Source organism: Molothrus aeneus, chromosome Z (genome assembly GCF_037042795.1).
Source record: "Molothrus aeneus isolate 106 chromosome Z, BPBGC_Maene_1.0, whole genome shotgun sequence".
NCBI lineage: Eukaryota > Metazoa > Chordata > Aves > Passeriformes > Icteridae > Molothrus > Molothrus aeneus.
The window spans coordinates 57,045,976-57,071,710 of NC_089680.1; the positions used below are offsets into that span (position 1 = coordinate 57,045,976).

At 36.8% G+C, this 25,735-nt stretch overlaps 1 long non-coding RNA gene across 1 annotated transcript in view; it reads right to left on the minus strand.

The window, feature by feature from the left end:
* Positions 1-545: 545 nt before the first annotated feature.
* LOC136569234 (uncharacterized) overlaps positions 546-25,735 on the minus strand; it is a 30,623-nt gene continuing 5,433 nt past the window's right edge. The window contains exons 2-4 of the long non-coding RNA XR_010785326.1: positions 4,465-4,595; positions 2,878-3,006; positions 546-734 (exon numbers count right to left, since the gene is read on the minus strand). This is a non-coding gene — a long non-coding RNA (uncharacterized lncRNA). The remainder of the gene's footprint in view (positions 735-2,877; positions 3,007-4,464; positions 4,596-25,735) is intronic.

Consider the following 25,735-nt stretch of genomic DNA (forward strand, 5'->3'; position numbering starts at 1 on the left):
TTAATACATTCATTTTACTCCTTGGTTATTGCAAAACTCTTTTTCCTTTTCAGCACAATAAGAACAGGAAAATAATGATGGTGGATTCAATCCTTATAGTAATACAAAAAGGACTATAATCATCATTAGAAAGCAAGTAAGTCGTATTTAATGCAAATTACCCCGTAAATTCAAAAGGAATCTGTATCATAGGAGTAGATTGAATGTTTCTATTGATATTTTGCTTAAAGCAGAAAATTAATCCTTTTGACAGCCAACTCATAATTGCAAACTCACTTTCAACTACTGCTTTCAAACAGCTGAAACATGTCTGTTTATAAACGATACGGTACGGTACAGTACACAATACCAGACCGGGTCATAGACATTCAAAAGGAAAAAAAAAAAGATCATAGGAGAGATTTATTGATATCTGCAAGCCCTCAAGAGTGTGCAAGGTCAAATGTCCCCAGAAAACTAGACTGGTGGCACAAATGCTCTACGTTGGGACCAGGAGAAGCAGCTGCTATCTTATAGGATGCAATCTTTTTTACAAGATTCAGAAATGTAGTGTTAAGTTTATTTATTTCATAATTCATTACATTCATCATAATGAATTTCATCATTAATTACAGCATACTATAACTTTCTGAAGTGAAATATGTCGAGTATGACACGTGTATTTTGCATGTTGGCCCTCCTTCACATTAAAACTTCTCACAGCTCCGATGATGCCTTACTGTAAAAATATATAGCTGCAAAAAGTGATTTGGGAAGTTAGAATTACCAGAAAACCATACAAACAATCTAAGAGTAGAGCCTTGAATTTCTGAATATAATTGGACCATGTAAAGTCAGAATATTATACTTAAATTAGTTTCATATAATAATCAGTGTGGGGAGCAAAGAACACTGTTTGGTTTTTTTTTAACATTCCAGGAAAAAAATAGCATTAACTTGGAAGTAAAACATTAACTATTTCTATACAACATGAGTTTTCATAACTTAATCATATGATTTATATAACTGAATTGGAAACAAGGAAATAAATGAAGAAAAATATTCAAGCTATAAAAGACATGAGTTTAAAAATTTCTTTGTATTTCCTTTTAAAAATATTAGGTAGCTAAATGATCACCTATTATTTTAAAAAGCATCTGGACATAAAAAAAGGGGTAAATTTCTGCAGGACTTGGATGTCAGCTATTCCTGAAAAGCTTTATTTCACTGCTTCCCAACCCTGATTCAATCCACTTAGATGTACCTCTATACCAGATGCTCAGGGAAACTGTCCACGTAATGCATATAGCTGACAAATAATTTGCAGAAAAATCTAGATTCAAAGATCTTGCAAATGGCATTTATTATATTTGTACAAACACACAGACGGGATTTCTGCTGTCTTCTTCAGGCCACTTCCTCCAGAGACCTCTTCATCAAATCTCTCTAGGTCTACTCTTCTGGTGATCCAAAGTCAACACTGGGATTGTCGAACGGCATGGAATTACTATCTGCTACAGGTGTACCCTGAGAGCTTCTGTGTGCAGCATCACGTGACCCCTACTAATATCAACCTGTTAGTATAAACTGAGTTAGCTGCACCTAAAGGGACAAGACTGTGCGCTGATTTTGTAATACCAATTAGGTACTAAGAAAGAGGCTGGAGGATTTAAATATTTCTGCCTCCAGCTTAAGCAACACTAAATCTTGGTCTTTATCTGAAAAACTAGGTGATTTAACCCGTTCGGCATTCGTATGCCAGAAACGTCAGTAGTACACTAAGAACTGTCAAAAGAGTAACCATTCCAATCATTACTTTATAAATATAATTTTTTGATGAAGTCAAGAAGAAGGATGAAAGATGCAAATATCCTACCCTGAGAATCATTCTGTTGATTTGCACAGGTTTCTTATTATATTCCCATCTAATGCATTGGACATGTGTGCTTGTGATGACAAAAATACTTGCAAAGTTTACTAGATAAAATACGTTCTCCTCGAACAGCAAAACATTTCTTGATGGTTGTATTTGCTGATTATATTTAGACTCGGTGTTCTTAAAGGTTTTTTGTTTGTTTTTTTTTTAAGTGATTCCATCATTATCGAAGTCGCACATCCTGCTTGTCCTGGTTTAGGGCAAATTTGGCAGAAAACCTCCAAAAAGGGGGGGGGGGGGGGGGTGAAAGACAGAAAGTCCACCCACGCGGCCCCTCCCCCCAACAGGTTTGGGAAATATTTCCTCTGAGGAAAGTGGTAAAAACCTGGTTATTTAACAGGCAAAGGACTTTCCAGCACAAAAAATGAGCAATACCAGACGACAAAAAGCATTCGCCGCTCTGAAGAGACAACAAATTCAGAAAGTGTCTTCTGTGGGTGCTCACTCTGTTGTCAATCTGTCCCGCACTGGGAAAAGCTGCTGCCCAGAGTAGGCCTCCATAGGCCACAAAGTGCAAGCTCTCTGTGCTCCCCGGGTCACTCTCCAGAGCAGGTTTGAATAGTTCCAAGAAAGGAGAAGGAAAAAACAGTCCAGGGAAAACTCTGCCTCAGCCAGCTAAACCAACTAAACAGCAAAGGCGTGTTATGTTCTGCTCCATCACTGCCCAGACAACAGTCCAGTGCAGAATGTGGAGCAGTGTTGCTTTTAAAAGAGTGACTGCAGCCTCTGATAACAAACTCTGCCATTCCTCTTCTTCCCACCTTCACTCTCAGAACCAAATAATATAATATCCAGCATTAACAGAACAGATGACTGGTGATACAAGCATCATAAAGTCACCCTAAGACAATGCTCTATTGACATATGTCACCAGACTATGCTAAGAGAAAGTTTTGGAACTGCTAATTAAAATTCCACACTCACAGTGAAGCTGAGGAGGAAACACAGCTCACCACAGTTACCTTGTGGCATGCCAATATCTCCTTTCTATCACAGTTTTCCGTTTTTAAGTCCGTGACATCACAGGCATAATTCAACATCTTTTGGGTAGGAAGGAAGATATTCTTCTTCTCACTATACTGATGGGTAAGCTGAAATGCAAAGCAATTAATTCAAAGTTGGCATAACCATAAAAATTATTTCAACATACAGATTGAAAGATTACAATTGCAGCTGCACTAAATATAAGGTGGAAAACATGTTGCTGTCAGTTTTGCAGCAAGGTCTAGTTAGCATCTTAACATCTAAAAAAAAAAAATTATCATCTTACCTGGAAAAGACCAAAGAATGGTAAAATATGTAATCATATTCATTTTGTCCATTGCAGAGCTGATGAAGCATTATATTTAGAGTCACAATATTTGTAAAAATAAAAGCTCTATATAGCCATGTTTGATCTTCTTTTGGAAAGTTCAAAAAAGATATATGAATGTTGGAAACTGTTGCAATTTTATAATTTCTGTAGGACAGCCTGGGAAAAAGCCCAGGACATAGCTGGTGGTCTGCATCTCAAAGGCTCAAAAGCCATCTCTCTTGAGAGTGCAGTATGCAAGAGGCTAAGAGAAGACTGAAAAACAGTAACATTTGCTACTGACTGCAACTTGTCCAATTGTTTCCCTGGATATTATGGAGACTGAGTAGTGAATAATTGTAAATAATTGTTTTGCAAAAATAATGATTAATAAAAGCACAAAACTGTGTACTGAAGCATCCTGTGTGATTATTCAAAACTTTGCTTATGTGACTTGGTTTTTAGAGGGAAGAATACTGGCTATATTTCTGTTCCTATATGTTGGTATTTACTAGCTCAGAATTGATATTACTGCAATACATTTTCTAAACCTAATGGGAAACCAAATTTAACAAGGTATTTCCATTATCTGGAAAACTCACTCCTATACTGAAGTATTATTTGGTAGGGATTTTTTGTTAGTTTTTTAAGAATAGTTCTCTCTTTGCTTCGAAAGTCTTGCCAGTGTATTTTTATCATTCATTTTCATTCTCCAGTGTATTAGATTGATTGCCCTGCATTATATTGTTCTATTTTGCTGAAATATATTTCTAGAACACTTGTCTAAATTTGGTTCTCTCAGGACAATCATAAAATGACATGATTAAGCACATGAAAGTATGGAATAGTATTAGGTTTAGGAAGAAATTAAATAGTATTATTTTTAGAACACAAGACACATCATAATTTGGCCATAAAGCTAAATTTTTATATATATGTATTGAAATAGAAGTCTCCTAGTTTCACATATGAGCTGCAGAATTATTTCTTGTGTAAATCCAAGCAAAATACTAATCTGAATCTGAAAATATTTCCTTCATTTTTGCAGCAAGTTTTCAGGATTGTTTTTATTTAGAATCTGATTTTTTCCCTACAATAATTCACTCAGAGGTTGATACCTTTATTTCTACCCAGTAGTAACACTTCACTGAGAAATGTTAACGTCCACAACATAAGTCATGAAGATGAATTCATACCATGAAAAAGGGTTTTCCCACTCTAAGGGTGTTATTCTCAATAATAAATATTGTCTACCTACCATGATATCAGGATATTTGCTATTCCAGGCTTTCTTTCCATTTTATTACCGTACACACACTTGTGTCTCTTCTGCTTTCTTGACAAGCCACTTCCAGTGCATTCTAATTTCAGTGAGTTTGATGGACTGTCCTGTAATTTAAGCAACAATCATTAACTCATATTTTAATGCAGTAGAGCATAATCAGCTATCATGAGACACTTCGGGTTTTTTTTTTCACAGGCATTACTTTCATTTCTGCCACTTTCTGTCTATCAATGAATGCGTAAAAGTTTGTAAACATAATGCAGTTTGCCACTCTTAAGTGTTTATTTCTAACCAAGTGGAGGAAGATATTTCTTTATTGCTGATTTAAATGTTCTAATTAATTTATTTTCTTTGAAGAAGCCACTAAAAATTGGTTTTGCCATACATTTGGCAGCTTTTGGGCATGAAAATCAAAAGAGTATTGCTCAAGTTTCAGATCCTTGGAATAATGCTACTTTGGAATATCACTTCAGTAGATAAAGGGAATATAAAAAGTTTCATCAAGAAATATTTTCATGGAGGCCTCAAAGAAAATTAATTTTCTTTGGTAGCTAGAAATTGCAGAAGAATTTAGATTACTGCAGTTTTCAAAAAAAAAAAAAACAAAATCTGTGCTAATTTTTATTTTTGTTCCGGGAACATATTTTTTGCATCATGAATTTTAAGGCTATTAACCCTTGGTTATCAAAAGACACCTCTATATTTGTGGCTACCTACTGACAGCTGAAAAGAACCGAAATGTCATAGTTTATTTTTGCTTTTATATAAAGTTGTTTGTGGTTGGGTTTTTTTTTTGTTTTGTTTTGTTTGCTGTTTTTTTTCTGTATCTTTTATTTTTGTAGTCACCTTGCCTATCCTCCAAAATCTTTACACCTGAAATATCTGCTACCAGAATTATAGTTTTCTTGTTGAGGTTTAACATACCTAAATGGTCTCTGTAATTTTTTAGACTATAGTCACTTATTTACAGACCTTTAAAAATGTTCTAAATACTCTCCAGTAGAAAATAATAAAGTATGTTAAAAATAGTATTTTGACACTCTCCATGGTTGTTTTACAAATAAAATACATTCAATACATGTAAGGAAGTTGAAAATTAAAATATTTGAAAAACGTCATCTCTCATAAGGAGACAGTTAATATAATTTTTAAGGTAATGACACTAGTAGCTGCAGAGAATAACCATTATTTACCTCAAATAAGCCATGCACCATTGTACTCATAGGTGCTTTGTAGCAGTAATAAAGCTAAAATACAGTTCTATATGACACTAGGGGTTAAGCACAGTTCTATATGGCACTAGGGAGGTGGCATTACGCCTCCCTTAAAAGTAACTTTCTCCTTAGTTTACAGATAACCTTCCAAAGTATATTGAAGTAGGATTTTAAGAACTGAATCCAGCTTTATTTAGCAAGCCTACATCCTCTGAATACAACCAGGCAGTACCTTGAATAAAGAAAATCTCTGTGGGAAATTTGTCGTTAAGTAAAACATTCACCAAATAAAAATGGTAAAGATACTCCTTATTCTGGAAGCATCTTTTCCTCATTCATTGTGTGGGTTTTGTGCTTCATACTAATGCAAGATTGTGGAGAAATGATTGTTGCTGTCATACTCTTTATTGGTTAGTCTAGATTAGAAGAGGATCATAGTTCTGTATATTTAAGAATAAGAAATGTATATATATTCTTGCTTCTTTGGATACTCAATTTTACCCCATAGTAGGCTTCTATCTTTTTAAGTAGAAAGTATTCTAAGAGACGGCTAGAATTTACTATAATACAAAAAGCTTTGAATTTACCAATTCTTTGTTCCACTTAGCTCTATAGATGCTCACAGAAACAAACTCCATCTTTAGTTACTTTATGAGTACATAAACTCATTGTAAACATTATGAGATGCTCAACGTGTGTAAATTGGCTTTACTATAATTCTTCTATAATGATGACATAGCTGAAAATCAAAAAAATCAAAGAACGAAGGTAAATGGGATAAAATCAATAGCATTAGTGGTGAACATTTTCTAATTCTCTGGTATGATACCTACTCCATGACAGGGAGTTCTGGCAGGTATTTTTTAAGATCTAATTTTTAAGGCCTTGAAAACATTTATATGCTACACTTTCTTCTAGGAAAGAAACTGTGGGCCTTAGACTTATGATTTTTAGTCTCTTAAAGTCTCCGAACTCTCTTAGCTTTCAGTTTCATCTTCTCGAAGCACTCAGTAATTAGCTGAAAATTTTTTTACTTGTTAACCTGACTGAGAGCCATGACCGAGAGAAGAGTGTTTGCATGTTTTTTAATTATGGAAGAGGCAGAAGGGTCAGTAAAATATCTGTGTTTTATTTGTATGCCACTAGACAGTGGATGATTGTGTTTGCCTTTGTGCAAAATGATTTTCTGGTGCTATTCTCCCTTATATAGACAGAGAAAGAAAGAAAATATTACTGATTAGTTAATGATTATCTACTGATTACTTTGTCCCTTTAATGATGAGCCTATAGAATGGCCTGATAAATGGGACAATTGAAGAGAAAATGAATAGCAATGAAGTTTATGAGCAGGCACCCATGCACATGAGAGGAAACAAGGAATTTCTTAAGTTTTTGCCCAAATGAAAATACATGTGTACACCCCTCAGTGACACCAAAAACTCATGTGATTTATGTAAAACATATAAAATATTGAAAATTATGGCAACACTGTGTTAGAAATTAATTTGGGGTAGAAATCAATTTTGCACAGATGAGGTGTACTGTTTAACTTATTTAGTCTGTTAACTTGCTGTGCTTGCAAAAACCCATAGACAGGAGAATGCAAAACTACCCCAGACAAGGCGAAAGAAATGTGTACTTCCAAGCTGGAGAGAGATCAGAGAGCCCTCTTAGACCTTAAAAAAAGAAACAAATGAAAACTGAGTCTACCAAGATACCTGGGAGACAAAAGATAACCAGAGAGCTCTCTGCACAAAGACTGATGAAGACTAATTGTAATGAGAAGCAGGGCTAGTAAATGAGTGCGAATGGACCTATTGCAAAAAATGCATATGCAGCAGGTTAAGGAAAAGAGGCGATCTAGACTCTTTGGGGGTGCACGTGTTCTTTGAGGGGCGATCCTCCCTGTGCCTGGAGCTGAATAAAGACACATTTCTCCATCATTTTTTCTCTGACTTGCCAATGTCTCTCTGGCAAGTAGGGTTGAGGCACACTGGCTGCCCTTGGGGCAATGATATCTTTTATACTAAAAACTACGTGTATGCTATTTACAATAACTTCCTAATACTTACTTATGTTAGACAGTTTCTACCTTAAACTAATCCAAAAGTGTCAGCATCACCTGGAAGATGGAGGCTAGGAAGAAGATAAAAACGACAGGGTACACCCAAATTCCTCCATCTTGGGACCCCGAGCCCCCATTCTAAAAACCTCAAAAATCTATTTATCACCCTGTGATAAACTAACTACTATTCTACTTAAACTCTCTTGACTCGTAATTCTTCATATAAGGGTTGGTAATTGTTTTTCCATGAGTCAAAATCAAAGGCACAGGGGTCCTGGGCTCTGTGCCGAAGTTTCTGAGCACCCCCCCCCCCAGGCAGGGGTTCGAGCCATCCAAGACAGCCAGAGAGATGTTTTGGCTTTCAACATAATTTGTGTTTAAATGTGTTTGTGAAGATTGTGCATGTAGCTAGACTAACTGAGGATATTCAGCTGCCTCAGTGGTTAGGTCTTGACCCCTAGAAATTTGTGAATCTTGGTAAATATTTGGATAGAAAGGACAAATCAGGTTTTTTTAAAAGGGCTTTATCTGACTTCAGCTACTAATGTAGTTTCTTTAGATTAGGAACAAGCCACTGTAAAGAAATTAGATATTCACAAAAATGTAAATGGAATAGCTTGCCTTGCAAGAAATTCTTAAGACCCTTGGGTACACCGAGAAGCTACCACACTGCGTGGGTATTATTGCAGTGTGGAGTTTGTGAGACGTGTTGTCATTGCTGTTCCAGTTGGTGTCGGAATCCAGGAAATTCCTCTGGCTGCCCTGGAGGGCTTGAACACCTGCTCGGGGGGCTCAGACACTTTGGCACAGAGCCCAGGACACTTGTGCTTTTGATTTTGACCTGTGGAAAAACAATTACCAACCTATATATGAAGAATTAGAGGTCGAGAAACTTTAAGTAGAATAATAGTTTGTCACTGGGGGAAAAAATATGTTTTTGAGGATTTTAGAATGGGGGCTTGGGGTGCCAAGATGGAGGAACTTGGGTGTACCCTGTCCTTTTTCTTTCTTCTTCAGGATGATGTTGCCATTTTTAGATTGTTTTAGAGTAGAAACTCACTAACATAGGTGATAGGTATTGGGAAGCTACTGTAAATAGTGTATACATTAGTTTTTAGTATAAAAAATATCACCATCCCAAGGACAGGCAGTGTCCCTCAACCCTACCTGCTCGACAGACCTTGGGGTGTCGGAGAATGAATGTTGTAGTTAAGAAGCAATAAACAACTTTGAGAACAAGAATAGAAGAGTTCTGACTCCTTCTTTGACTGCCCGGCTGGGAAAAGAGACTTTCTAACGCATGGCCATACATCATTAGACCCAGGGTCTGAGGGAGAAATGAATCATCTAGTTGATTAATATTTGGGACAGTCTACTGAAGATACCAGACATAAACTTCAGAAAATCCAGGGGCCAGAAAGGAGAAACAGTAAGGCCATTCTAAAAGAGACATAGAGAATATTTAGTAACTGGCAAGAAGCATACAAACGGGAAATGAAAAAGCTAGTAGCAGTAGTACAAAAGGAAAAGCAAGAGAAACATAAACGGGGATCACCAAGAAAAGGTCCATCTTGCTTAGGCAGAGCACACTGTGCAATTTGCAAGAAGACTGGTCACTAGAAAAACCAATGCCCAGAGTGGAGTCAAGGTGGCCATCAAGAGAAAGGGGTAGTGGTCGCTCATGTACAACATGACTGAGGAGGACAGGGAGAATCGACCCCAGCAGATCCGCTAGTTTTAATAATGAAGTTAAGAGAAGAGAGGAAAAATGTGAAATTTTTATTGACACAGGAGCAACATATTGAGTTTTAAGTACAGCTTTATTACCTGTGGGGAATGATTGTGCTGGAGTGCAGGGGACAAATGGCCAATCTAAAAAGGCATATTTTTATAAACCTCTAAAATATAGACTGGAGGAACCGTAGGATATCCACAAGTTTTTATACCTGTCCTATTCACCAAAGGTGCTTTTACAGAGACTTATTGGAACAATTACAAGTAACCATCACAATCAAGATTAAGGAGGTTACTCTAGAAGTAAATCATTAAAAATACATAGAAGTGTTAAGTTTAAGACTGACAACTATTGAACCTGAAGAAGAAATTAGTGGAGAGGTATTAAGTTAAGTGTCTCCTGGAGTAGAGGCCTCTACTATAACAAGGAGGACGAAAAATGCCCTTCCCATAGTGGTCAAAATTAAAGAAGAGGAATCACCAGTTAAGATCAAACAGTATCCCTGAAAAAGGAAGACAGGGAAGGGATCAGCCTTTGACAACTTGTTACAGTTAGGATTACCAAGGGAATGTCTATCTGATCTCAATATTCCCATTTCACCTGTTAGAAAGCCTGATAAGTCTTGTAGAGTAGTACAGAATTTAAAGACTGTTAACAAGAGAACAAAAGATTTATATCCTGTGGTGGCAAATCCGTATATTTTGCTAATCTGCTTAACGTGTGAACTAACCTGGTTGACTGTTTTAGATCTAAAAGATGTCTTCTTTTGCCATCCATGAAGCCAGCCAGAAAATCATTGCATTGGAAGACGAAAACCCTAAAACTGCATGCAAAACTCAACTCACGTTGACTGTATTCCTTCAAAGTCTTGAAAACTCTCCCACTCTGTTTAGAGAACAACTTACAAAACACCTAGAGTCCTGAGACGCTCCACTGGAAGATAGAAGGCTATTGCAGTACATGAATGGTCTTTTAATAGCCACTTAGAAAAAGAATGCCTGTTTGGCTTAGATGGTAACCTTTTACATTCCTAAGATTCCAATACAGAGTATCAAAGAAAAAACGCATATAGTGAAACAGAAGGTAATCTACCTGGTTAGTGCAAGACCATGGACTTTAAAGCAAGCTCAGAGGGAAGGTGAATGTCAAACCCCAAAACCTCAGACAATAAAAAAACTCTGAGTCTTTCTAAAGATGTCAAAGTTGTGTCAGCTATAGATTTATAACTATGACCTACTTGTAAAACACCTATATACTTTTCTGCTTTTTATACACTTGTCATGCTGGTAGGAAATAAGGGGTTGCATGGTGGCGTTGAACAAAACTAAATCCTATATTTACATTGAAGATCACTGCTTTTATTGTTATCTTTCAAATAAACTGACTGACATCCAATACGCATATCAGCAACAGAGGGTTTTCTATGTGTTATTACAGATCCCCATAACTAGAAATTATTATGAAAAAAGATCATTGCTGAGAGTTTTTTTTCTCGTTGTTTTTAATTGTAACCTGTTGGTGGGACAGTTTCAGCAGAGTAGTGGTAGAATATATATACATATATATATATATAGTATGGGACATATTGTGGCTGTCACATAATTTTCAGGAAATTACTTATTTTCTAGTATAAGGAAAAAAGCAGCTAATTAAGCCTAAAAAAATAGTCAAAATGCAATTTCTAGTCATCCTTAGTTACTATAATAATGAAGTCGGTAAAAACTTATCTACACTTTGCGCTGCGCCTAGCAGACCTAATTTTCATTTCGAAGAGACTGCTACTGTCAAGTTCCAAAAAAATCTTAGGGAAAATTCTTTGCCAAATATCCTATTATTCCGTGATTCCCTAGCTGGACTGGAGAAAATTTCTGTTCTTCTTTGATAGTAAACTGAACTTGTTTACTGAAAGTTTAGAGAATATTTTTTATAGGAAAATATATTAGGCAGGAATAGATTTGAATTTTGAAACTGAGGTGACTACAATTTTTAGAGTGCTCAATATTAACTTTTACACAGATATTACATCCTTCATTTTATGGTTCAGAAATAAAAAGACAGATAGAATATTGTATAATAAATGAGGCATACTATTGAAGAATAGGTCATGAGCATATTATAAGAATGCTCATGCTGACCCTGTAACAAAACCGGTGTAATCTAAGATTTGATCATATTTCTCAAATTTGGGCACAAAATAAAAATATGATCTCACTCATGCAGTAATTGTTTTCAGAAGTATTTGTAAGCAAAAGGCAAGTTGGGATGATGAAAAATGTAGTGAAACACCACAATAAAACATATGCAGTTAGTTTCTCATCATAGGAGGTGAAACTTTTTTATTTGTGCTTGATAGTAGTTTAGTGGAGAGAAAAGGAACAGTTTGGCTCTGCTTCAAATGTAAGGATTATGTGAATTGCAAAACTTTATAATAACTTTCCCTTTATCCCTTCAATGTTTTTTTCCCTACTTTTTCTGACTGTGTAATTATTTTTAATCTTTGTTAGACTTCCTCAGGTTCTACACAAAGCCGGAAGAGGTTGCTAGTATTTCATTATTTTCACATCCTTTAATGCAAAGTAGTTATACAAAATTTTAGTTAAGTATTTCTGAATTAAGGTTCCTTATTGAAGAGCATCTTACATTATAGGAACATAGGGCTGAGATCAAAGAATCCATATTCTTTTTTAAAATAAATTCAGCAAAAATTTTTATTGGGCAAAAATTGCAAGATTATGCCCTGTTGAGTGAAAAGTTAAATTCAATCTATATACAACTATACCGTTGGTTAGGCAGTTTTCAACTGCTCGCTGCTGTTTTATGCAATTGAGTGATACATTCTTTTTCTTTATGCCTTTTGTTATATGTAAGGCAGCTGTGTTGCCCACAGATTAAAAATCGATATTTAATTGTCTGCTGGAGATATATAAATATTCAGAGAAATATTCTGGTCAATAAAATATCTGTGTTTTCCATTTACATAAATGCATTTCAGTAGTACATCCATAGATGATTGTTTCATTTAAAGATGAAAAGATTTTTTTAGCCCTCATAAATTTTATAACGAAAATTATATCTGCCAGAATAAAATTCTCTTTTTCATAAAGATATCAGATTGCATCTTTGCAGTGCTATTTATTTGAAGGAAATATGCATTATTAAAATTGAAAATGATAATAAAAATGTAACATTTTTTAATATATTAAATCACATTAAAAACACTCATTTAATAAGTTGATGGCTTCATATAATTTTTCAGTCTGTTTTCAAAGCAAGCAGCAAAATTTAGCTTTCAAAAAGTATGCCATATTGTGATATTTTCTCAGAATATTTATGGGGTTTTTTCAGCCTGTTTTATTAGAAAGCTTATTGTAGTTCCTCAGCCTTCAGGACACATGGAAATTAACCAAAAGTCAAGCATTTGTTTTACATTAAGTTCTGTGATAGTTTCCAATTATAATATCAAGCAAAGATAAAAAATTCACAAAATATATTAAAATACAACATTAGTGGATACATCAAGGTGAGATATTTTCTGGTACTCTGTAAGCTTGTAAACTCTTTTGTTATTATGGTACAAAACATATATTAAAAAAAACTTAATAACGGTTTACAAGAACTGTTACAAGTAAAATATTTTAGGTGGAATTTGCATATTTTAATTAAATTCTGTGTGCAAAGTATTATCTTTTCATTTTTCCTGAAGTATGAAGCAGGAAAAAAAGTCAGCAGAGTAATGTTTATGACATATCTTTCCTCCTTGCCTCCATTTAATATTTTTCTTAAAGTTGTAGAATTCATAATAGATATTGTGCAGAAGAAGTTTTTCAATTTAAAAATCAGGTACAGAATCTTATTTTCCTCGTATTAATTTTCATATTTTTCATCAGCATTTAATGCCTATGGTAGTGCTTTTTTTTAAGCACTTATGGATATCTAAGGACCAAATGACTTATTTCAGCAGAAGGAAAAAAATAACAAAGGAAAGATTTTTTTTCTTACTTATGCACAAATCCTGAAAGGTTCTCACAAAATACCCAAAATGAACTCAAAAACTTGAAGAATTGTTTCCCAGGATCTCAGTGTTATAATACTTCGTTCCAGAATTTAATCTTTTCTAATATAATTCTGTTATAATTAGTTTTCAGATAATACCTCAATATAAAAGCAATTTCTTGCATAGTGATGACTGTCTAGAGCCCTTATAATGAACATGACTGTGAACATACCTAAGATGATGGGAAATAAAACCTCTTTCAATGTGAATTGCATGAGTATTTTTTCTCAAATTCTTTTTTTGATCTTACTAGAAGTATCTGTATAAATGTTTTGGATTTGACAATACCTCCCTCAATGTGTTTCACTCTTTCAAAATACTCCTTTTCATCTCTCTATCTCTCTCTCTTTTTGCATATGACAAAATCAGCAGTCTATGCTCGCTCATATCTCAGTCAAGCTGAACATATTTCCACTAAAATGTTTTGAATTGTTTCCAAGAAACAACTGTGTTTTATAAGGACACATTTTTATCTGTGTTCAAAAATCTAATAAGACTTCTTTTTGTGGAAGGCTGCTATATTGAGTTGACTTTATCATACCGTATCCCCTATTGTTTACTTTATGCTCAGAATATGGGTCCTGCTGCTTTAAGCTAGGCCCAGGAGAAGAGGGGGGAGTTGGGAAAATTATTTCAATATCGTGCGTTCAAAAACACTCTTCGTCTCTCTTAAGCTGTTCTTTCTCAGGAGAGAGAGGGAGACAACACATGATGTGCTTCTAGCTAGCTTTGTGTTTGTTAGCTGCGGTAAGTTTCCTGGGACTGCATACAGCTTCTTGGGTAATTTCTATGGCTTCTTCTGACACTGTTTAGCTTTGCTCCAGCCTGAAAAATCAGACCATCACCTGAAATCCCACGCTGCTGCCCCTTTGGAAGGAGGCTGCAGCAGCAATATATCCTGGCTCCAATTCTCGGGGCAAGCTGAGCAGGACTCTACAATCCATCACCTTTCTGCGCAACAAGTCTTCAATGTCTAACACTATTCATTCCTTTTCCCGTGCCTGCACGCACTCTGGTTGCTAAAATGACAGGTTAAGAAACAGTCCCTACCAATATTCTCCTCTCATTTTGTGGGGGAACGCCTGATAAAGCTTGCCTTCTTTAGAAGAGATGCCTCTTTCAGGATGATCCTTCTTAACTTGTCTCAAACCAAGACAGCTGCATACACATTATTTTTGATATACAATTAATATCTGCTTTGTCTCTCATTTACTTTTTTGGTATTTAAATTAAGCATTTCTGAATAATGAAGTGATATGTTGTACATTTTCTGCTGTGATAAATACTGTAAGCTGACCAGGGTGAGAAAATGGTACCGTTAATTGCATTGGCATTGCAACTAAAATTCATAATTAATGATTTGTTTAATGACCATAAATAAAAGTTATTGGGGACAAGGCTTTCAGGAGAAGAACTGCTTTTTATGTCTGGCCATATAAGCAAATGCTGCCTTCTAGTATCGGTGAAAATCCAGAAGAGTTGTAGATATAAGCGGGATGCAGATAATTAAAAGTATATTAAAATGAATTAATTCTCTTGAACTACACTACAAATCTAACTTAGATGATCATCATGCTACCTCTCCTCCTAGGCAGTAAACCCCTTCCTTTTTTGTGATTGTTCTGTTTAAATATTTTAATGTTCCAGATGATTTGGGATGTAGTTTGGAAATCAGTGAATTTAACAAAGACATCGTCTTAGGCAATTTACTAGCTATGAGATGTCAATGTAATAGTATAGCTTAAATACTACCCTAGCAGACCCGCTACATTAGGGCTGTGTCCAGAGAAGTGAAATCAAAAGGAACTAAAATAAAATTTTAAAATTATGTTGTCAAACTGTCGACTCACTTCCAATATACTTGTAGAACAGAATGGTTCAGTTTAGAATGAAGCTTTGCAGGTCGTCTTGTCCTGGTTCAATGCTCTACACAACTGCAGAAGCTTGGTCATCTACAGGTGGATTTTGAACACTTTCAGTGATGCAAAATGCACAGTTTCTCTGGACAATATGGGCCAGTACTTGGCACCCTCAGACTGGCAAAGTTTGTCAAGATGTTTAACAGGAGCTTCCCATATTTCAGTGTGTGCCAACCACCATGTGGGTGAAACAAATTTTCTTGATATCTACTCTAAATCTCCCCTGATACAACTTCAGCTAAACTTTTTTTGTTTACCTATCAAAATTTTAATAGTCACTGAATGCCTTATTTACATTTATTTGCAATATTTTTTTGCGTAAACATCTTGATTCCTAACACCCGATCATTATTCTGAGTCCTATGCAGGTAAATGGTGTCTTTCTTGATGTGGCAGTGTCAGCAGTGGATTTAGAACATTACTACTTTAAATAATGCCACTTAAAATGTTACTAAAGCAGATGTCTGCAGTCTAGGTGGTAGAAGAAGTCATGGTTGGCATGTGATCTTTAGAGTGTAAACATAAATATAAATCAAGTTTTGGCAGAGAGAACATTATTAAAATTTTGATTTGGGATACAAGCTTCCTAGTGTCTCTGTGAGGAAGTTTTCCAGATACTTTTCTTAGCTATCAGGAGTGTATTATTTTTAATTATCACGTAGATTGAAAGTCAGGATATTGCTATTTTCCCTTTTCCTAAGAACAATTTATTTGCACAGGTACAGTTTTTTGTTTTTTTTAATATGGGAATATAATAAGATTGGGAAGTAAGTACTGTCCAAAGGGAAATTAGAGGTGAAGTACTGAAGTATTCCAGAATTTGAATCTGGAAGTGGACAGCAGGGAAAATTAAAATTAAATTGTCTAAAAATTGCTTTGCGATAAGAGCATTCAGCATAGAAACTTGTAAATAAGTTTATTCTCAGCCAGCTGAGAATAAATATTAGTGACATTTGGTAACAGAGAAAAAGCAATATGAAGGGATCTAAATCTTTATAATGACTAATCAAAACTGGACATGACAAGGACACTGAAATGCAATTATTTAGAATAACTCCAGAAACAAACCTGTCTAGTGACATCTTAGATTTTTTATTCATCTTTGAACTAATTTAATTAATTCTGTCAGGATTATTGGTTTTTGGTTATTATGGTGAACTTGGCAAATACAAAACAAACTGCAGAAAGAACTGGTATTTTTTCCTAATGGTTTTACGACACAATAAACTGTGTTCTTAGTAATAAACAAGTCCTACATTCTGTCTTGATATGTGTTTATTGTTAAACCTATGTGAATTTGCTGACATTTCACAATGAGGCAAAAATATTTCCAGCATAGCTCGTATTCTTCTTAGTTTAAGATACTTTTCATTTTTAATCAATGAAGCCCAGGTTTTCAAATCTGAGGACCCTTTAGAAATGAGTTGCATGATCCATAAGTATTTCTTCCTTTCTTTTTGCTGTTCTGACTTTACCCATGTATGGCAAGATGTCTCCCTGCACTAGAAAGTCCTATCTGTTGCAAATCAGTAGGTATAATAATTCAGGGCATTTTCCCTCTCCTATTAATTCACTAATTGTTGAAATAACTCAGTCAACACAGCTTCACTGTAAATCTCAAAACCTGGCAAAATTTCATTTCTGAAATAATATCAAGAGGATTAAAAGTACTTCTGAGTAATGGAGGATTAATATGAACTTTACAGAAAAAATTCTGGAAAGGTCCTGAACATGTGAGTTTCCTATTTCTAGACCTCTTCTGGTAGAATGTGCTTTTCCATGGGGAAAGCACAAAATTTCTCTGAAGTTAGCAGTACACAAAAATCAATTACTCTGCATAGAGTATATTCAAACAGAAGATTTTTTTGCTTTCCTTTTTCATTACGTGAGCTAACTAAAACAGCTCTTTCAATATCTCAGGCATCTTCAGTAAAAAGTGTGAAAAAAAATTTCATCAATTAGTTTTCTTAGTTGCCTTACATGTAATCTGCCTTATAGCTGACTCTACAAATAAGCTACAGGTATTTTTTATAAACTTGCCTTTGTAAAAAATTGATGGCATGGCCTTCTGATACAAGAATACAGTTTTCAGAGTGTCTGGAATCATAGTTTTAAAGGTATATAAGAAAAAAGAGAGAATTTAAGCCTTTTTATTATTACCAAATAAACACAAATGAATAATAAGCACCAGGTACAGAGAAAAACAGCTTTCATCACCCATCACTGTGGGACCCCGCCAGCAGGTAAAATTAAATTATCTATGATAAGAAGTGTTCTTCAGAATAGAATGCATTTTTCTCCCTGGAATTTTGGCTATACTTTTGTGGTAAAAAATACAGGCAGGTCTTATTTTACTGACTACCTTCAATATCTGCTCTGCTCTATACTAAAAAGAAACAGAGTTGGCTTGAAATAAAAGGATTTTTAAGTGTGTCTCAACATAGATGCATCTGAATAAAAAGGCAAATATTTACAGCAATAGATATTTAATTAGGGGAAAGAGTTAAAGATCTCTTCCAAGGTTTGTCCATCAACACAGGAAATTAAATTATGCTGATTATATGTGTTCTTACATATTATTGGTGCAGCACTATTAATGCCAGTACTCTGATTTCAAGAACAATACTGTCATTGTTATAATGTACTTAGAAAAGCAGTTATATTTAATTACTTTCTGAAAAACCTGGATGGGAGTAGAGTTCATAATTGTATCAAATGTATCCCTCCTTTATGCATTTTTATTTCTTTGGTTGGTTTGGTTTTGTTTAGTTATAGCACCTGGACACTAAAATATGAAAGTTGGAATTCTGAAGACCAGAACAGAGATTGGGAAATATGTATATTCATGGGCACACAGACTACGTTTTATCTGACTAAATTTAAAGATGTATTTTCAGGACCTAACTTTTTACTCCGTGTATAATAAAAAAGAAGACACACACTCTCTGGAGAATATTTAGATTCTTACCAAGAAACATTTCTAAGTTATTGTTCTGGAAATTACAGAATTTAGTCTCCATCGCGGTACACGATGAATCATTTATCAATAGGTTTTACTAAAAGTACCCTAGAATGACTGTTTCACATATAAACAAGAAGGGCTGGAAGCCATGGTGCAAGAGAAAAACTATGATGTTGTCATCACAGAGATATGGTGGAACGACTCAAATAGCTGCAGCGCTGCACTGGATGGTTACAAGTTTTTCAGAAGAGTCAGGAGAAAGAGAAAAGATGGAGGGGTGGCCTTTTATATTTGGGAGTATTTAGATACCATTGGTATTGAAACAAACAATGGTGAAGTTGAATGGCTATGAGTAAGACTAAAAAGGGAAGGCCAAAAGGATGACATCCAACTGGGAGTCTGTTATGATCCACCCTAAAAGAGGGAGTGGGCAACATATTGTACAAGCAGCTGGCAAACATTTCGGGATCACCAGCCCTTGTTCTTGTGGGTAAGAAGAACATTTTATTCTTACATTTTATTCTGGTATTTTAACATACCAGACATCTGCTGGGAACTTAATACAGCAGAAAAGAGGCAGTCCAGGAAGTTTTTAGAGTGTGTGGAAGACAATATTTTGTCACAGTTTGTGAGTGAGCCCACCAAGGGAGCAACCTTGTTAGACCTCTTGTTTACAAATAGAGATTGACTGATGGGAGATGTGGTGGTTGGAGGCCGCTTGGGGCATAGTAATAATGAAATTACAGAGTTCTCCATATTTGGTGCAATCAAGAGGAACTTCAATAAGACTATTGCATTAGACTTCTGGAAGACAGGCTTTGGCCTGTTTAGGAGACTTATTCAAAGTTGCTTGGTAAGAAACCCTGAAAATCAAAGGAGTCAAGGAAAGTTGGGCGTGTTTCAAAGCAGAGAACTTGAGGGCACGGGAACAGACTGTCCCTGTGTGCTGAAAGATGAGATGACAAGGAAAACATCCAGCCTGGATGGGCAACTAAGTTTTGAAGGAACTCAGGGATAAAAAGAAAACATATCATCTTTGGAAGGAGGGTCAGATTTCTCAGGAAGTATTTAAGGGCGTTGTCAGGGCATATAGGAAAAGACTTGGGAGACCAAAGCTCAGTTCAGACTTAATTTAACAACTTCTGTAAGGGATAATAAAAAATGTTTTTACAAATATATTAATGGTAATTGAAGGGCACCAACCTTTGTTCTCTATTGGATGTGAGAGGGAACTTAGTAACTGCAGATGAGGAGAAGGAGGAATGTTTTAAGTCATCTTTGACCCAATCTTTAGTGATAAGTCCACTTGTCCTTAGGAAAACTGTCCTCTTGATTAAGTAGATGGTGTCAGGGAGCAGAATGTTCCCTGTTATCCAAGAGAAGGTAGTCAGAAAAGTGCTGAGCTGCTTGGATATTTATGCATCTATGGGTCCATGTAAGATACATCCTCGGCTGATGAGGAAGCTGGCAGATGAGCTTGCAAAACCACTCTCTATCCTGACTGGAAGCTGGCCAATGTGACGCCCATCTACAAAAAGAGCAGGAAGGAGGATGCTGGTAACTACAGCCCAGGTGGCCTGACCTCAATATCTGGAAAGGTAATGGAGCTGTTTATATTGAATAACATTACGCTGCATTTTCAAGATGGTCAGACAGCATGTGTTTAGGAGGGATAAGTCATGCATGTGTTTAGGAGGGATAAGACTCAAGCCCCTGTCCAGGGGGCTCAGAGACCTTGGCACAGAGGCCAAGACCCTTGTGCCTTAGATTTAGCCCTAGAAAAAAACAATTACCAACCTTATATGAAGAATTACAAGCCACAACAGTTTAAGTAGAGTGATAGTGAATTTATCAGAGGATGAAAAATAGAATTTTTTGTGTTTTAAAAGGGGGCAAAATAGAAGAATCTGAGTGTGTCCAACCTTTCTCCTTCTTCGTAGCCTCCATTTTCTGATGTGGTTAGCACTTTTAGATTAGTTTAGAGTAGAAGCACACTGTCTAACATAGATGATAGGTATTAGAAATTGTAAATATTGTACACGTAGCTTTTAGTATAAAAAGATAACACTGCCCCAAAGCAAGCAGAGAGCGCCTCTGACTGTCTTACTGAGCAGACCTCGGCGGGACAGAAAAAGAGTTTTAAATATAAGATACAATAAACAACCTTGAGACCGAGAAATGAAGCGCCGAGCTAAGAAAAGAGACTTTCTAGCGTATCTCAAAGTCACCAGCTAGAGATCCTGAGAGTGAACTGCGTTGCATCCACCTGGCAGTCACCAGTGGTGTCCCTCAGGGGTCTGTGCTGGGGCCAGTGAGTGTTTAATTAGTAAAGTAAATTTGCGGACGACACTAAGCTGGGAGCATGTGTCAATCTGTCGGAAGGTAGGAGGGCTCTGCAGAGAGACCTCTGCAGAGAGGTTGGATGGATGGGTGGAATCCAACGTGATGACATTTTATGAATCCAAGTCCTGAGTCCTGCATTTTGGTCACAATAACCCCCTGCAATGTAATAAGCTGGGGATTGTGTGGCTGGACAATGCCCAGGTGGAAAGGGACCTGGTGGCACTGATCAACAGCTGACTGACTATGAGTCAGCACTGTGCCCTGGTGACCAAGAAGGCCAACGGCATCCTGGCCTGTATCAGGAATAGTGGGGCCAGCATGACCAGACTGTTACTACAATTTGTGCTATCATCTCTAAAATTGCAAAAATAGTCTTTGGAAACCTGTAGGAAAGAAATTTCCATTCGATTATCAGCAAGATATCCCTCTCAGAGAGGTTCAATTGAAAAATGAGATCAAAAAGTCACATTTTATAAGGAAGGAAATCCAGGCTGAAGAGGTCATGAAGCAACCTCCAGGAACCTGATGTCTTCTTGTGGATGGCAAATAGTGGTGAATTCCAGGGACTATTCATGGGTGTGATGTGACCTTGCTGTAATTGTTCCTTTACCAATTATTAAGGACATTAATCTTTTCTATGATCAATCCATAGAGAATTATCAGTTTTGCAGTTCAGTTTTAAAGTGGCAGGTTTCAACATGGTTTCCATCACAGGCCCACTTCCAGTTTTGCTCCCCATTGGGACAGGACACCTCTCCCCCAGATGGTGAGAGGCTTCTGAACAACAAAAAGACATACTGTTGTTATCCTTACTTCAGGACCTGTAATGTTAATCATGAATGTACTTTGCAAATGCAGAGTCACAAAGTGTGTGGGGCAACCTGCCGGAGGTACCAAATCCCAATCACTGGGCCAAAACAGGTGAGAAATTACATTGACATCTGCATCAGCGTCCAGCATGCCTGTAATGTAAATAGTTTCCAAGGTGAGTCAGCCTGCAAGTCAATTTTGGTTGGTTGTCGTCCAAACGTTGCATCCAAAAGACCTCAGAACCTGAGGTTCCAAATAGCACACACATAACTGAAAGTTGTTAAACAAAACAACTCTGGAAAGTTGTTTTGTTTAGGTGTATTCATGAGCAAAAAAATGCAATAGCTATAGTTGTTTTTGGCGGAATTACCATAGGAGCATTAAATGCAAGAAAGAAAATAACTAGCTCTTCTTTACAATTTACTGAAACAAAACCTGGAACGATTGAAACTTTGAAAATTTTGTTGCTGGCCTTGGCTAGAATAAAAAAATCTTGTCTTCTGTTGAAAAAAACTAATAATTCCACTAGTCCAACTGTACAGTAGCAACAGATTTTTCAAAACTTTTTGTTTTTTCAAGCTTTTCCATTTTTTGTCCCACATTGTCTCCCAAAGTTTTTCCCAAATTATTTCCCAATGTTTTTCTCAACTTTTCTTAAAATTCAACAATCTGCTTTCCAAAAGCATTGACTTGCACATTAGCAATATGGTATGGATAGGTGAGCTTATTCCAAGTGGTTAGCATCTGTGTTACAGTGGGAGGCTGATCAGGTAAAGTAAAAATAATTTTTTTAATGTTATTCTTCTAAGTTCTTTGAGAAAGATTTTCGTATTGTAGATTTACATCATTACTACCATATCTTACAGGTAAGGCAAGAAATTGTTCATTTGAATCCAAATTATTTTATAAATTTCAATCAATTTAGACCAATGAATTCATGGAAACTGAGGATTTACCTCTGCTTTGGACTAGTTTTTTTCTGTCTCACCACTGCTGTACCTGACACAGAAGAACAGGGAGTGTTACTAAAGTCACAAGCTGTCTCGGAAACTCAGCCAAGAAGGTGGGGGAGCAGAACTCCACATTCTTCATAGTCTCTCTCCTGCTGTGAGGGAGCAGCTGTGGAATGTATTGCCTCATAGACGGGAAGAAAACCAGAACCTGGTGATTCGTGTCTCAATTCGCTAGATTGAGTCTTTTTAGAATTATTTATCAACTTGCACAATTTGGGCTGCTCGTGTGCCACAGAGCCCTAATCTGTGTCACTTTACAAGTGTTACAAGTTCCACAACTATGCCATTGCCCGCAGGGACTCAGCTGGAAAAATCTCAGGTGTGAGCTGCAATCTCGACATGCTTTTTCCCCCATCAACAATGGATGAGTCAGGCTTCAAGGCTTCTAAATGAGCTCTCTATATCTCTACAGAAACTGTCCTGAGCTCTCCTGCCTCCATCCTATCCACCTCTCTGGGCAGAGCCATCCCGACCCTTCTTGACCCCTGGCTGCTGCCCACCGCCTCTGTCAACCCCCCTGACCTCTTTCTGCAGGCAGAGCCAAATCCAAAGCCCCCCCCACCAGCTGTAACCGGAGGCTGGGGAGCTAAAAGTGGCAAAAACCATGGAAGAGCCTTGGCAGAGGAATGTATTATGAAGAAAGTCCTCAGAACTGCAAAGCAAACTGCCAGTTTGAGTCCTCTCTGAAAGAGTGGCTTCTCGTGAAGAGGAAACCGTGGCAGGGGTGTCCCCCACAGCCCCTTGGACAGGCAGAATGGATCCAGAGCCCCTGGCAGACCCTGCCAGCAGTTTCAGAACAAGATATCGCCGCATCACCAGCAGGAGAAAAGGAGCAGGACAAAGGAACAACCCCTGTTACCCAAAGCTTCCCCAAATTCTTATCTCCCGGACCTGTTTGACTCCCAGCCAGCCCTGAATGCAACTGCTGACCTCCCAAATTCTCGGAATGCAACGAAAATTCCAAATTCTGCTTTCCCGGAAACGGTGGGGGTAGATGATTCCGCAGAGGAATTGGAAGATACGGCCTAGCAGCACCATTGACACAGGGTATCTCAGAAGACACCAAGGACATAACCAAAGATAGAAGTTGATTTGATTTCCTCTTTTTGCGAACTGGGCCATTCCCACTGTCTGGAGAAACATCAGATGTGCCAGGAGAAGGGAAGGAAGCCTGAGCAAAACTCAAATTCCCCTCAGAGGAGGATGAAGGCTCAGTACCATTCAGAATTAGAGTCCCAGAACCAGGTACTTTGTTTCAATGTTCTAGAAAGTCTCTGTTGCAATCATTCTGTTTAAAGTTATCCACTAAAACTCTAGATACAGGCATTAGTTTGACCAAAGTCTCTTCCTTTTTAAGTGTGTGTAAAGTTTTCCCGTTTATCTGGTCCCAGAAATTAAAGGTAAAAGGAGATTTCAATCTTAATTTAAAAATTCACTTTTAATAAGATTAATAATTCTTTTAGTTCACATTTTGAGATGTCTGAATGTCCTTCATCCTGTAAAACTGTCTCAAGCAACAAAAGACATCCCATTCTACTTTAGATAAATTGTTTCCCATCTCATTACCCAGGAGCCCCCAAAGTTGCTATTTATTACTTGCAAGTATATCAGCTACAGATGAGGAGGAGGATAGTCCATTCCCCCTTTTAACAGCCTGGGCCTTTGCCACTGGAACTGTCCATGGTCTTCTTTTTGATTTTTTATATTCCTCTAGTCTATAATTCCTAACACACGAGGAGCACCATTTAATGCCAGCCACAGGTTTATATGCAAAATCATAAATGGGATGGGACTGCTGTGGAACGGATCTCAAGCTGTTTATTTTCCAGCATCAGTCTCATTACATTGTTAGGACAATGGGAAGATTCCAGCAGCTCATATCCCAAGCTGCTGACAAAGAACTCAATGCTACAATTCACTTTAAAATTTTTTGACCAATCACACAAAGCAAAAGCATATTGACAGTAGTTTTATCCAGCCACTATAAGCACATGTACCTCTTGTTAAAGCAATGCTTGCTTATTTTGAATATAATAACTGCTTGTAAGTCTTGAAATACAATGCACAGGGTTCCATCATTAAGCCCAGAACTTCCTAATATCCTGGTAGATATATTTTTTGGTAGCTTAGGGACTTATTCTAGCCAAGCATTAATACATATAGACCATTGTTTTATTTGTTTCCTTGTTTCCCAGGCTGTTTCCTTATTAGTCCTTAGGGCTAGCTACCACTTAGCTTTAATCGCAGTTCTGCTGTTTCTGACCCCTTCTTTTTGCAGCCTTCCCAAAACCCTCTGATTTGAACGATTCCCACATAAATGACTAATGTGTCCCCTTCTCTTCATGTCTTAGGGGTAGCAGTGTATAATGTTATCAAGGGCCTCATTGAAAGTGTCTTATAAGTATTGATCTGTAATATTAAGTATAGTTTTGACTTTGGTGAAGTTTTGCCATTATTTAGTGCTATTCTGTAAGCACTTTATCAGCTCCTATACAGGAGAGTAAGATGGCTTTTTACGACCCAGGTAAATAGCAGGTCAATATTTTTGATTTGTTATTCGCCATGTTTTTGTGTTACTCGCTTGTGAGCCCAAGTAACCTAGAGAGTCTTCAACTGTGAACAACAAATGACTTGTCAACAGATCCAGCAGGAGAGTATCAATTTTGTTTGACAGTTTGCTTCTTTCACTCTATATCTAAAATGTTTCAGCTTGGCAGGCTAAAATTTTCAGTCACTAACAAAAGAGTGGGGAGAAAAATCAGGTAGTAGGCAATGTGTTTGGGGCAGTGGGAAGCCTTAGATTTCTTTTATTTTACAGCTTTTTCATTCTTTACTGCAGGACTCAAGGCAAGCAGGGAATATCAAAAATTGTATTTTATTTCTCCTTATAAATTTTAACGATAAGCATCTGGAATATACACAGAGCATCACGCTGCTTCAGAAAGCCCTTTACTGGAAGTAGCAGCTGAGCAGAAGGCTTTCCTGGCAGCTGGAGTTATGAGAGGGGGACTAGGGCGGATTGGTTAATTTCTAAGATGAACCACAAAAAAACTGTCACCTTTTAACTTTTCTTTACTTTCCTCTTATTCCAGTGAAGAAGAAGAAAGAAAATAAGAGGAGGCAAAGAAA